General features: G+C 36.1%; 1 non-coding gene across 1 annotated transcript; it reads left to right on the forward strand.

Moving 5' to 3' along the window:
- The first annotated feature begins 6,915 nt into the window (after positions 1-6,915).
- On the forward strand, positions 6,916-7,027 carry LOC148092587 (U6 spliceosomal RNA). The gene has a single exon (XR_015714978.1). It is a non-coding gene; the product is annotated as a U6 spliceosomal RNA (small nuclear RNA).
- Positions 7,028-12,660: the final 5,633 nt, after the last annotated feature.

Raw genomic sequence — 12,660 nt, forward strand, 5'->3', positions numbered from 1 at the left:
GTCTAATTTACAAGAGATGTTGGGTGGTACTACTATACTATATACTTAGAATATAGACTATCTGACTCCCTAGTTTCTGCTCTTAAGCACTCACAGCCTAAAACTGGACCTTCTGAGCAATTGATTTATAGAGATAAAAGCGATTTTTGATGTTGAGTGTCTCCTTGAACTTGATAGATTATCATGGCTACATTATATATTTTACTTATAAAGCTTTAAAAAATATATTTATTTATTAGCTAATTCTCTGACCTGGCTGATATTGATAATGAATCAAGAGTATCAGGTAATTTATCAATTGTTTACTTGTGGAAAATATAGAAAAACCTAAATCAAGAACTAAGGGAAAACATGTACTGGTAATTATTTTTCCAGCAAAATTATTTTGTAAAGTGTTTGTTGTTTTACAGAAGGTAGAGAAAGCATTAGTTTTCGACAGCTAGCCTTTTTTTTTTTTAAATCCTCACCTGTGGATATTTTTTCCACTGCTTTTTCAGAGAGAGTAGAGGGAAAGAGAGAAACATCGATATGAGAGAGGCACATCAACATGCCCCAGCTGGACCTGGGGATAAATCCTGCAACCAAAGTATATGCCCCTGGGCCGGAATTGAACCTGGGACCCTTCAATCCCAGGGCCAACACTCTAACCACTGAGCCAAACCAGCTAGGGCAACAGCTACCCATTTTTATTTCAGTTTTCTAAGTTTATGGAAATATTTGTCGGGAAAGCTTAATCACTTTATTTTGCCAGAAAATTTTCTGCATCTAAAACTTGTTTTTGCCTTAGAATACATTTTGCTAAAAATTGACTTTTCTAATTATCTTTCATTATCTCAGATCTCCCACTAATATCTTTCATGCATCTGCTCATCAAGTTGCACAGATTTCCAAATGGGATTAGCAGTCTTAACAACTTTGCTGTTAGCTACAGTCACCAAGAGCATCTTTTGAGGATGTTTTGCTTATCTACTGCTTTAGCAAATGTTTTATTATTTTAGTATCATTTGGTGGGTAACAATCTGGAATTTACATCTGACGCATGAATTTCATATTTTTAAAAAGTGATACAGAAATTATTAATGATAATAATAAATACCAGAAGTAATTCATTTTTACTGTACTTATCCCAATTACTAAAACATTTTAAAGAAAGCAATCATTTAAATTTTTCTAAAACACTTATGCACATGTAATTTAATAGTATACATATTTAATAGTATGTGCATTTATATTTAAAAAAGATTTTTTGGAATCTGGGAAAGAAAGCCAACAAATTGCTTTTCTATGACACAGAAATACATAATTTCCCTCAAGAATTAGAGGGCGAACTCCAAGATAAGGTTTGTCTCTTTTGTTAAGAAAACATATTCTCATTTCTAGTAAACTGTTATTACAGAAAATAGAATAGTTGCTGAGTTGTTTTTCACTTTAAATAGTGTCCTCTTTCAATATGTAGTACTATTTTTTAAATATGTTTTTATTGATTTCAGAGAGAGCAAGACAGAGGACGAAAGAGATAGAAACAATAATGAGAGAAAGTCATTGATCGGCTGCCTCCTGCATGCCCCCTACTGGGGATCGAGCCTGCAACCCGGGCATGTGCCCTGACCGGGAATCGAACCATAACCTCCTGGGTCATGGGTTGATGCTCAACCACTGAGCCACGCCAGCCGGGCTGTAGTACTATTTTTTTAAACTTTGAGAACATTATCTTCTGAAATGCTTTTGATATTTATTTTTATGTCATACATACATCTTTAGCATGCCATTAATCTCTATCTACTTTGTAAAAAATAACGACTTCTTTTTTTATACTACATGGAATTGGATTTGCTTTAAAATATTTTTTTTCTTGTTTTGGGAAGCAACAGGTATTTAGATTATTGAATCTTACAAAGAGTTTCTACCTCACTTTGAAATGATGGTCTTTTCAGTCTACTCAAATTATTCTTTCTTTCCTTCCTTTCCCACTTCTTCCCTCTCAACTTTGTTCCTTCTGGGGTTATTTTCTTGCCTATTTTCTCTCTTACTTTCTTCCTTTCTCTCACTCCTTTTTGAAAGAAGGTGGCTTAAAAGGAGGCAGTCACTGACTCTTGGATCTGTTAAAGACTGTTTATAGCTTTTAGAGGCAACATGTAGCTTTATTTTTACTTGAAAGGTGGAATATTGCACATTCTGTTGACTTCAATACCAGGCTCATGGCTAGGTAACAGTAAATTTCAAAAATACCAACCCTGGCTGGGAGACCATAGATCAATAAATAGAACCTCAGGAGAACTGAGCTGTGATGATCTTTATTTTGAACTCTATACATAGGGTGACAGGGAGTAAAAACGCTCTTCACTGTGCAAAAAGGTGAAGTTCATTGTCTTACTTTCTTTATGGTTAGAGATCAAAACAGGAAGTGTCATTGTTAATAGGCAGAAACATTAAAGTTCTGTTCTTAAAAACACCTTGAACCTTCTTTCCCATGAGGACATTTTGAATGCAGGAACTTTGGGTGAGACCATATGGCTTCCTGAATTCTCTTCAAACAAAGTGGGAAGGTTTGTTTTTGTTTTAAAATGCAGTTAAAGGAAAGATATTTGCCATTTCAGAAGAGAACAACATTCAGTTCCTTTCAGATTTTTATGAGCATCTGTGATCATTTGTCACATATGGCTAAAAAATGACCGGTACTGATGAGATAGCATTTTATTTTTAGAGATCAGCCTAAACACACTTTCCCAAAATAATTTCTTTAAAGAAAATCTCTGCTTCCCTCCAGAGCAGTTCTGTCCATGGCTGCATGTGGATCCATATACTTTTATGATAAAGACCATCTTTTTACCTGAATATACTGATAGGGAAAGGCTTAAGCGTCATGGTTTCTGAAACTGGTGAAATAGAATTCCATTTCCTAGGTTCCATGTGCACAAATACTAATAAGCCGTTCTAATAACACTTGTTGGCTTGATATGATATTTTAACAAAGAGAAAAATGTCATAAGCCAGGAAGAAATAATGTGATAAATAGATATTTCTGTCTTTAAAGTTTCATTTCCAAACTTTCAAATTTTATCCGTCCATGTCTAATGGAAAACAAATGTTCTAGAGCAAAATAAGGACAGGCGTACCTTTTTTACAGGTACCCGTGAATCCAAGTTACTTCTTCTCTTTTCCTAGTGAAATAACACTATTTCAAATAAGGATATACTAATATGTTGAGGGAAATATTTTCAGCTCAAGTGCTTAATTAGAAGTTGATCTTTACTGGTAAGCTGCTATCATACTAAAAATACAGCTTAATACAGTAACAAAATAAAAGACAATTCCTCTGCCCTGGCTGGTGTGGCTCAGTTGTTGGAGTGTCTTCTCATGCACTCTGAGAGGTCACAGGTTCTATTCCCGGTCAGGGAACATGCCTGAGTTTAGGGCTCGATCCCCGGGGGGTCGGGGGGTGGGGGGGTGGGGGGAGGGGCATGAGAGAAACAGTCGATCGATGTTTCTCTCTCTCCCTCTCCCTTCCTCTCTCTCTAAAAAAATCAATAAAAACATTTAAAAATTTTTAAAGAGACAAATTCCCAGATAATAAACCATAAAATTAAGATAAAACTTTCTACACATCCAAATCCGGTCAGGGACTTGACCAAGGACACAATTTTATGTATCTTTCATTGTGGTCCTAAATATAGTTGTATTTGGAGTTCTTTATGTACTGATTTCTGCATATAATTGGAGAATAAGTTTTCTGACTTACCTATTGTATAGTATGATATGACTGGCCTTAATGAAAAATAAGAAGCATTTTGCAAAACTATTGAACTTGTCTAGGAACAGAGGGTGCTGGACCAAATCTCCTAATTTAGTAATCAACTAGAACTTTTTTTAGTTTTTTCTACCATCAAAGTGTAGAAGATGTAAAATTATAGGAACAGAATGACCCCCACAAGAGGTCTCTTTGTCCCACACATATTACTGTAGCAGAATTTGCTTGAAATTCCATTTGTCATCTACAGAAATGAAGGGAAACCTCAAGAGTTAGCAGAGTAGAAGACAAGAAGGGACTAAGCCTCAAATCTCAGTGTTTCAGAGAATGATGTGATCACAGGGTTAGCTAGTTTACCCTTCCCAGCCTTGTTTTTCTCTGAGTTCATGGTGCTTCTGTTAACTTTTTGTTTTATAAGGTTTGTTGGAAATATAATGAGCTTTATTTATGCAGTTATTTTGAAATTGTGGGGAAGTTAAAAGGAAGTACACACTTGATTGTATGATCAAAGTTCTATTTAACAACTCTGGGATCCTTATAGGAAGAAATTAACTTAAAAAAACTTTACATTTAAAAAGTATTTTATGGCATACACAGTACTTTCAAATAAAATTATTTCATTTGAACATACGTTGAGGGAGGTCCAGGATCACAGAATGAGTTACTAGCAGCAGAGCTATGACCATAAATTATGCATCTCTTTCTCTTTCTATCTCTACATATGATTCTCTCTCTCTCTCTCTCTCTCTCTCTCTCTCTCTCTCTCTCCCTCCCCCCATTCCATGATTGAGTCTAAAACTTACTCTATGGATTTTTAACAACATAAAAAAACTAAAAGTTTTCTGAGGGCAAATTTGGTGCCCTATTTATTTTTGCATCCAATGTAGGTATTCAGCTGTTTGTTGAATGAATGAATGAATGAATGAATGAAATAAAATAACACAAAATGAAACAAAATTTTTCAGACACTAAAGTAAATAAAAATAGAAGATTAATATTGTAGATTTTAGACAACTATTGAGAAAATCAAGGACTGTATTAGATGCTTTCTAATCTATCTGTCATCTATCTTATTAGCCTCACACCATATAATACACTTTATCATCTATTATTATTTACAAATTTTCAGGTCACTAAGTCATAATTATTATGTCGAAAGACTCTGTTTTGTTGACAACGTGGAGTTAGAATTCATCTTCAGTAGCATAAGGTTTACTGGAATACAACAAATAAAAATGGTCATAATTACCTGTCACATCAGGGAGAGTACAAGACTATTAACTCATATTATATTTACATCAATTTTCATTATTTTGCTGTTATATATTTTGAAATAAATTGTGAAGGTTTATGAAAACATCAACTGATCATTTTTTTATATTATTCCATCAGCATGACTTATCCATGACTAGATTTCAACTGGCCATGCTTAGATAAAACAAGTTTTCATACATATATTTCTTTCTACCTGCATGTTTGGGTAAAGATCCTGAATGTGTTGAGCTTTATTTTATTTTTTGTAAAGTCTCTACAAGTAAATATTTCTGTATGTGACTTGGAAGAAAATTTCGAGGAACAACTAATTATTTATTTCATGCTAATAAATATTGGGTTTAAATACTAGCAAGATACACTAAGGAAAACAAATCTCAAAGAACTTACCAATTTTACAAAGCCAAACCCATAAAACAAATAAAGATGGAATATCTAGGATCTGACTTAGATTCTCTAGATGCATACCAAAGAAATTACTAGAAAAATGTCCCAAGCTGTAACTTTGCCAATTTAGCGACTGCTGTCAAGTAACATTACATGATGCCATCTAGTGACAAGTGACCAACATAGGATTAATCCCATAGAAATGACAGGGTGAGGAGGTGAAATTCCCAGGATTTTATATGTTAAGGGAAAAAGCCTTCTGAGAGTATTAACTCTGATAGATTAGTATTCTCTCTCGGTACACAGAGTGTATGAGAATGCATCACTGATCTGCAGCTTGGGGGTTTTCAGTCTGAAATACGGCATTGCCACCTACCTCCAAATCTGCACCCCTGCCGCCCGCGGCCGCTGCCCTTCGCCACGCGGTCCTCGGCTGAACTCAGGCCCGGGAGCGCTGTCCAAGTCGCAGCCCCGTACAGTGACAGGTGGTGGAAGTGCAGCACTTTACAAACTGGTCTCAACAAATTAAAAAAAAAAAGAAAGAACTTCGCAAAAGGGAACCAAGATGATTCCTGAAACAATCTGTGCCCAATAAAAAATAACAACAATAATAAATAAGAAGTTCAAAGAGTAAAACTAAAATAGGGACCAGAGGAAATCATCTTTGTTTTTCTTGGCCAAAGACTGTGCAGACCTGATGCTGTCTTGTTCCTTGCACCGAATCTCACTGGAAATGCCTGCGACCTCTCTCTGAATGGCTCTAGCATTGTGCCCTGAGGGAAATAATTTTCTCCAAGTTATCTCATCTTTTGTAAGCAGATGGCATAGTTTTTTTTTTGTTTTTTTTTTTAAGAGAAAGACCAACAATCTGTCGACTGTGGAAATCTCATAGTCCAATAGTTCCTTTTTGGTTAATTTTACCCAACTAGATTTACCAGCACGGCTGCCATAGATACATGTCAGAGCCGGAGACACTTGCTGCGTTCACATGTATCTGTTTAAAGCTCAGGAGGAATATGTTGTCGGTTGCCTTAGACTATTAAGTTAAAAAACCTTTGTGAGATGAAAAAGGAAAGCTTATCAGAGTCTCAGCTTCAAGTGTGTTTAGCTGTTTTCTTTTTACTGTTGCCGACATGCTGTGATTGGAGCACAATGTGTGGAAATTGCATAACCATTATTTCCACAAATCAAAGCTATTGAGAATTGGGAAGGCCTGGCAGGAGCTGCTGCATGAGACATTCATTTAAAAATTTCTGCCTTTATGTCTAAAGTTTTCCTTCTTTTTAAAAACTATTGTTCAGTTTTAACCATCACAGAGCTTTGTTTTGTTTTTTAACTAAAATCACAATTAACCACAGGCCAAATGATATATTTTGAAAAGTGTTTTCTCTCTGTTTCTTATTTTTATCCTTAGTTCAACTTTATTTTATTATTTTTGGTGTCTTGGACTAGTCTCAGCAAAGGACTCTTAAGTCAAGCGTTGGAACCACCAAGAAAACTTTTGGTGTGTGGTCACTTTGGCAGCACACAACTAAAATGGGAAGGGACAGAGAAGATTAGAGATTAGAATGGCCCCTGTGTGGAAATGACAGGAAAATGTGTGAAGTGTTACATATTTAAAAAAAAAAAAGAAAGAAAGAAAGAAAAAAGAAGAAGAAAGGAAAAGAAAGAAAACATTTGGTGCAATTTCCATGCCTTAGGGGGAAGTTTTGATGCCTTCAGCCTTGTCCATTCCAGTTTTGGGGGGCTACTGGCAGTGCTTTCTCTACTTCTTTCACATTTAAAATAGCAACCAGTCAGATGGTTATTTGGGTCGAAGTGAGCCAGAAGGCATTATCAGAGAGTGAAGGAAAACACTACTTCTGGCTGAGTTTCTCTTTTGCTCAGCAGAGGTTTAGTTGTATCACAGGTTCTGTTGAGAACTTAAAAACGTCCCTGTTTCCAGCGAACACATCTGGAGTTGGGCTGGAGATGAATGAGATGGGATGGGAATCTCTAACACCCTCTTGGAAATCAGAAGGTGAAAGTGAAGAATTTGCTTAAAAGTGAAATGTGGTTCTGTTGGGAAAAATTTTACTGGGGTATTCGGTTAAGCTCTTTCAATATTTAAACTCATTTTGAGGAAGTAATAGTCTGTAAAAAAAGGACACTTTTCATTTATAATGAGCATAAATATCCTCTTAGGTTCAAGATTCATGGTGAAAGATTGTTTTCTTCTGTAATGTTTCTGCTTCAAGCAGTGTCTCAGTGTTCTATAAAGTAAATTTCAGAGTTTATAAGGTTAAAATAGCGATTAAAGCAAAAATCTATGATCCAGTTTAATTTTTGAATCATGTTGGTAATGTTTCTTTTATCTTTAAATTTGGTGCCACTTTCTTCCTATCATTTTTACCCCTGGGATTTTTCTGGTTAGAGATGTATATAATTGCCTTTCTGCCCACATTTATCTTCCAAAAGAATCTGTTCCCACCCACAAACCCTGCTGAACAGATGGGCCTCGTCATCCATGATTATATCAGATGGTCCTACTCCCCTGGCTGTAGGTGAGAAGGACTGGTATGTGGAGACCCACTGTGAGAGTCAATCCATAGGTTAGGCCAAGCCACTTAGATGATTTCATTTGAAAATTTTGAGCTAGGGCATAAGAATCAAAGATGGGTGATGGGAATTGGATTTGCAGAGTCACAGGTATTTGGTGTGAGAGTTATCCTATCATAAGCCTCAGCCGTGTGTAAATCAAATTTATGAGGGAACCCAAAGTAAACACCATGCATATGGAGCCAGCCTGAGATAGCGACATAGTAAAGACATGCAGAGAGAAGCAGTAACAAGAGCTCTAGTTGACAATTCCAAGATCCAACCTCCTTTCTACTTTCCAAATAAACATTACGGTGCATGGATTTTTGCTTTTGTTTTTGTTTTTTAAGCTGGATTGCCCAGCTCCAAGGGTAATTCCTGATTGTTTTAAACCAATCAACAATATCACATCCACTTGTTCATGTGATTGGTTCAGGGAAGGCATGTGAACCAATTAAGAGCAATGAGGTTAAGACAACAGTTGCAGGAGTTCTGGGGAAAATTTCTTTTCTCTAATCCATGGGAGCTGCCTCAAAAGTATTCTCTGCTTTTGTAGGTATCAACAAGAAAATGTGTAGCTCTGCTTGTTTCTGACTACCTTGTTTAAACTATTAAAGGAGGCAGTCTTAGATGAAAACCACGTCATGGAAGACAGAGTACAGCAAAGGAAAAATATGTCTTTGTTGAGATTATGGAGCCAACGTTTTTTTAAAGCTTATCTAATTTTTGGGTTTCTCAGTCATATAAGCCACTAAATCCCTTTAATTGCTTAAATAGTTTGGCTGGATTTTTAAAAAAAATTATAACAGATTTTAAATTTGAGTGAGACTAATGATTTTCTAGGTCTCAGAAGACCAAGCAATCCTTTGAATCTCACCAATCCCTAAGTGGAGCACCATTCTCTCCACTGTGTTTGCCTGGTTCTGTGTCATCCAGTGAAGTTCCTGGAGCATTCTAGTTGCATCATCAGTGTTTATTAAATAATAAGTCCCCTCTTCTCTTACTCTCCAGTAATAATTTCTGCATACAATCCTTGCTAGCAGTACATTTTGAGGAGGCATCTGACTCTCAGGTTATGTGAAGTGGTCTTGGAGAAGATTAAAGACAACTAAACTAGTAATGAAATGAGAGTGATTAAGGAAGAACCAGTAAACTTCACCAAGGTTGGGAAAAGCAGAGTTATAGCGCTATGAAAACAGACAGTATGACACATACATATTCTACACACACCTTCATTCCTACCTTGATAAGAATTCATACTCCGCATTTGAAATACAAGTTGATAGAAAAAAAAGATATTTTCTCATAGTCAAAATCAAGGGGTGTACTTAGAGCTTTGACACATTACTTCACTTAATCTGGACAGCCCTGCCTGGATCATTAGTTTCATCATATAAATGGGGAAGATGAGGAAGAGAGATTGCCCAAGATAATAAGTGACAGAGCTAAGATTGGAATTACAAGGTCTACTATTACTTTATGATGATCATCAAATGTGATTAATTTATGACCTCTCGGGCCTTGCCAGGTCGGAGCTCTTTTAAAGTATATAATAGCATGCATAGAATATCTCTTTGGAAAAATCATAAGACGCTAGTAACCTAGGAATGCTAGGAATGATAATTCCTCCAGTAATTTGTTCCTTCCAGAAATGCTAATTGGGTGACTAGGAATGGGAAATATGTATTTTCCATTTACCAACGTTTTGTCCCTTTTGACATTTGACATTTGAATTATATGTTTATATTGCTTTATCCAAAAAAGTGATTTTTTTAAATTAAAAATAACTTTTCTGTTTTTTCTTGTTTAAATATGTTTTTATTGATTTGAGAGAGGGAGAAGAAGGGGGAAAGAGAGAGAGAGAGAGAGAGAGAGAGAGAGAGAGAAACATTGATGAGTCATTGATTGGCTGCCTCCTGCATGCCCCCTACTGGGAATTGAGTTCACAACCCAGGCATGTACCCTGACCAGGAATCTAACTGGCAGTGTCTCGGTGCATGGGACAATGCTGAACCAACTGAGCACATTGACCACAGCTAACAATAATTTTTAAATTACAATTGACATTTAATATTATATTAGTTTCAGGTGTACAGCATAGTGGTTAGACATTTATATAATTTATGACGTGATCCCCCCAATAATTCTAGTACCCCTGACAACACAATTATTACAATATAGTTATTACAATATTATTGACTATATTCCTATGCTATACTTTACATCACCGTAACTACTTTAGATGCCACATATACATGAAATCATATGGAATTTGTCTTTCCCTGTCTGACTTATTTCACTTAGTATAATACCCTCTAGATCCATCCTTGTCACAAATGGCAAGATTTCACTCTTTTATACTGGCTGAGTAGTATTCCAATGTATATGTGTACCACACATTGTCTTTATCCATTTATCTCTCAATGGACACTTAGGTTGCTTCCAGATGTTGGCTATTGAAAAAAATGCTACAATAAACATAGGCGTGAATATGTCTTTTCAAATTACTATTTTGAGTTTCTTTGGATAAATACTCAGAAGTAAAATTGCTGGGTCTTTCTATGCCTTTGTTTTAAAGTCTATTTTGTCTGATATAAGTATTGCCACCCCAGCTTTTTTTCATTTTCATTTGCATGAAATATGGTTTTCCATCCCTTTACTGTCTGTGTGTGTCTTTTCATCTGAAGTAGGTCTCTTGTAGGCAGCATATGTATGGGTCTTGTTTTCTTATCTATTTAGCTACCCAATGTCTTTTGCTTGGAGCATTTAATCCATATACATTTAAGGTGATTATTGATAGGACTGTATTTATTGCCATTTTATTGTTTATAACTGTGTTCATCTGTTGTTGTTTTGTTCTTTTTAATTTTCTTCTTCATCTTCTTTTTAAAGAAGACCCTTTAACATTTCTTATAATACTGGTTTGGTGGTGATGAACACCTTTAGCTATTTCTCTTTTATTTATTTATTTTTCCATGACAGTTTACATTCAATATTATTCTGTATTCATTTCAGATGTACAGCATAGTGGTTAGACAATCATTTACTTTGCAGAATGGTTCCCCCCATACTTCAAGTACCCACATGGCCCCATACATAGTTATTATGACATTATCGACTATATTCCCTATGCTATAATTTACATCTCTGTGACTATTCTGTAACTACCAATTTGTACTTCTTAATTCCTTTACCTTTTTCACTCAGCCTTCCAACCCACCTCCCCTTCTGTCAACCGTCAACCTATTCTCTATATCTATGAGTCTTTCTATTTTATTTTGTTCTTTAGATCCCATGTATGTGTGAAATCATACGGTATTTGTCTCTCTGTAGTTTTTTCTTATCTGGGAAGCTCTTTATCTCTCTTTCTATTAAATGATAGCCTTGCTGGGTAGAGTAATCTTGGCGTGCAAAATTTCTGTTGAGAAGTCAGCTGACAGTCTTATGAGAGCTCCCTTGTATGTCACTGTTTTTCTCTTGATGCTTCTGAAATTCTCTCTCTGTCCTTAACCTTTGCCATTTTAATTATGAAGAGTCTTGGTGTGGGCCTCTTAGATTTATCTTGTTTGGGACTCTCTGTGCTTCCTGGACTTGTTTGTCTTTTTCCTTTACCAGGTTAGGGAAGTTTTCAGTCATTATTTATTCAAATAGGTTCATGATCCCTTGCTCTCTCTCTTCTCCCTCTGTCACCCCTATGATGTGGATGTTGTTTTGCTTCATGTTGTCCCAAAGGTCCCTTAAACTATCCTCATTTTTTAAAGTTCTTGTTTCTTTTTGCTGCTCTAAATTGGATGTTTTCCATTACCTTATCTTCCAAATCACTGATTTGATCCTCTGCTTCATCTACTCTGCTGTTTATTCCATCTCATGTATTCTTCATTTCAGTTACTGTGTACTTTATTTGTGACTTTTTTTTTTATGGTGTCTATCTCTTTGGGTAAGTTCTCACTGAATTAATCTATTCTTCCCCTAATTCATTGAGCATCCTTTTAACCAGTGTTTTGAACTCTATATCTGGTAGATTACTTGCCTCCATTTTGTGTAGCTCTTTTTCTAGAATTTTGTTCTATTCTTTCACTTGGGATATGTTTCTTTTTCTCCTCATTTTTGCTGACTCCCTGTGTTTTTTTTCTACATATTAGGTAGATTTGCTACATCCCCCAGTCTTGTCTGGGGTGGCCTTATGTAGTTGGTGTCCAGTGGAGCCCAGTGACACAGTCTCTCTGGTCACCTGAGCCAGGTGCTCTAGGGATGTCCGTTGTGTGAGCTGTGTGTGCCCTCCTGTTATAGTTGAGCCGTGATTGCTGTTGATCCTTAGGCTGACTGGCTGTGGGGACTGGCCATGACTACCACAGACAAGCTGTTGTGTGCAGGCTGACCCCAAAGAGTGGGATTTGCTCGAGTGGGCCTTTGGTGCCTGCTGAGTCCACCAAAAAAGTGATATATGCTCAAAAAAGCATACCATGAAAATTTTTTATTTGATAAAATAATAGACTTGTATTAGGTGAGTTGGAGATCTTTTCTAGCTCTAAAATTATTTTATTGTGTAGTTTCATGAAAGGTCTCCCAGTTTTAGAGAATACAAGGTTCTTGCACTGAATGTTCTCTCAAATCACTGAAACTGCCTAAAAGGATCTTTAAAAGGTTACTTATATTTCTGGCAGTATCAGTAGCTT

This window comes from Miniopterus natalensis, chromosome 8 (genome assembly GCF_054644295.1).
Source record: "Miniopterus natalensis isolate mMinNat1 chromosome 8, mMinNat1.hap1, whole genome shotgun sequence".
In the NCBI taxonomy this organism is placed as follows: Eukaryota; Metazoa; Chordata; class Mammalia; order Chiroptera; family Miniopteridae; genus Miniopterus; species Miniopterus natalensis.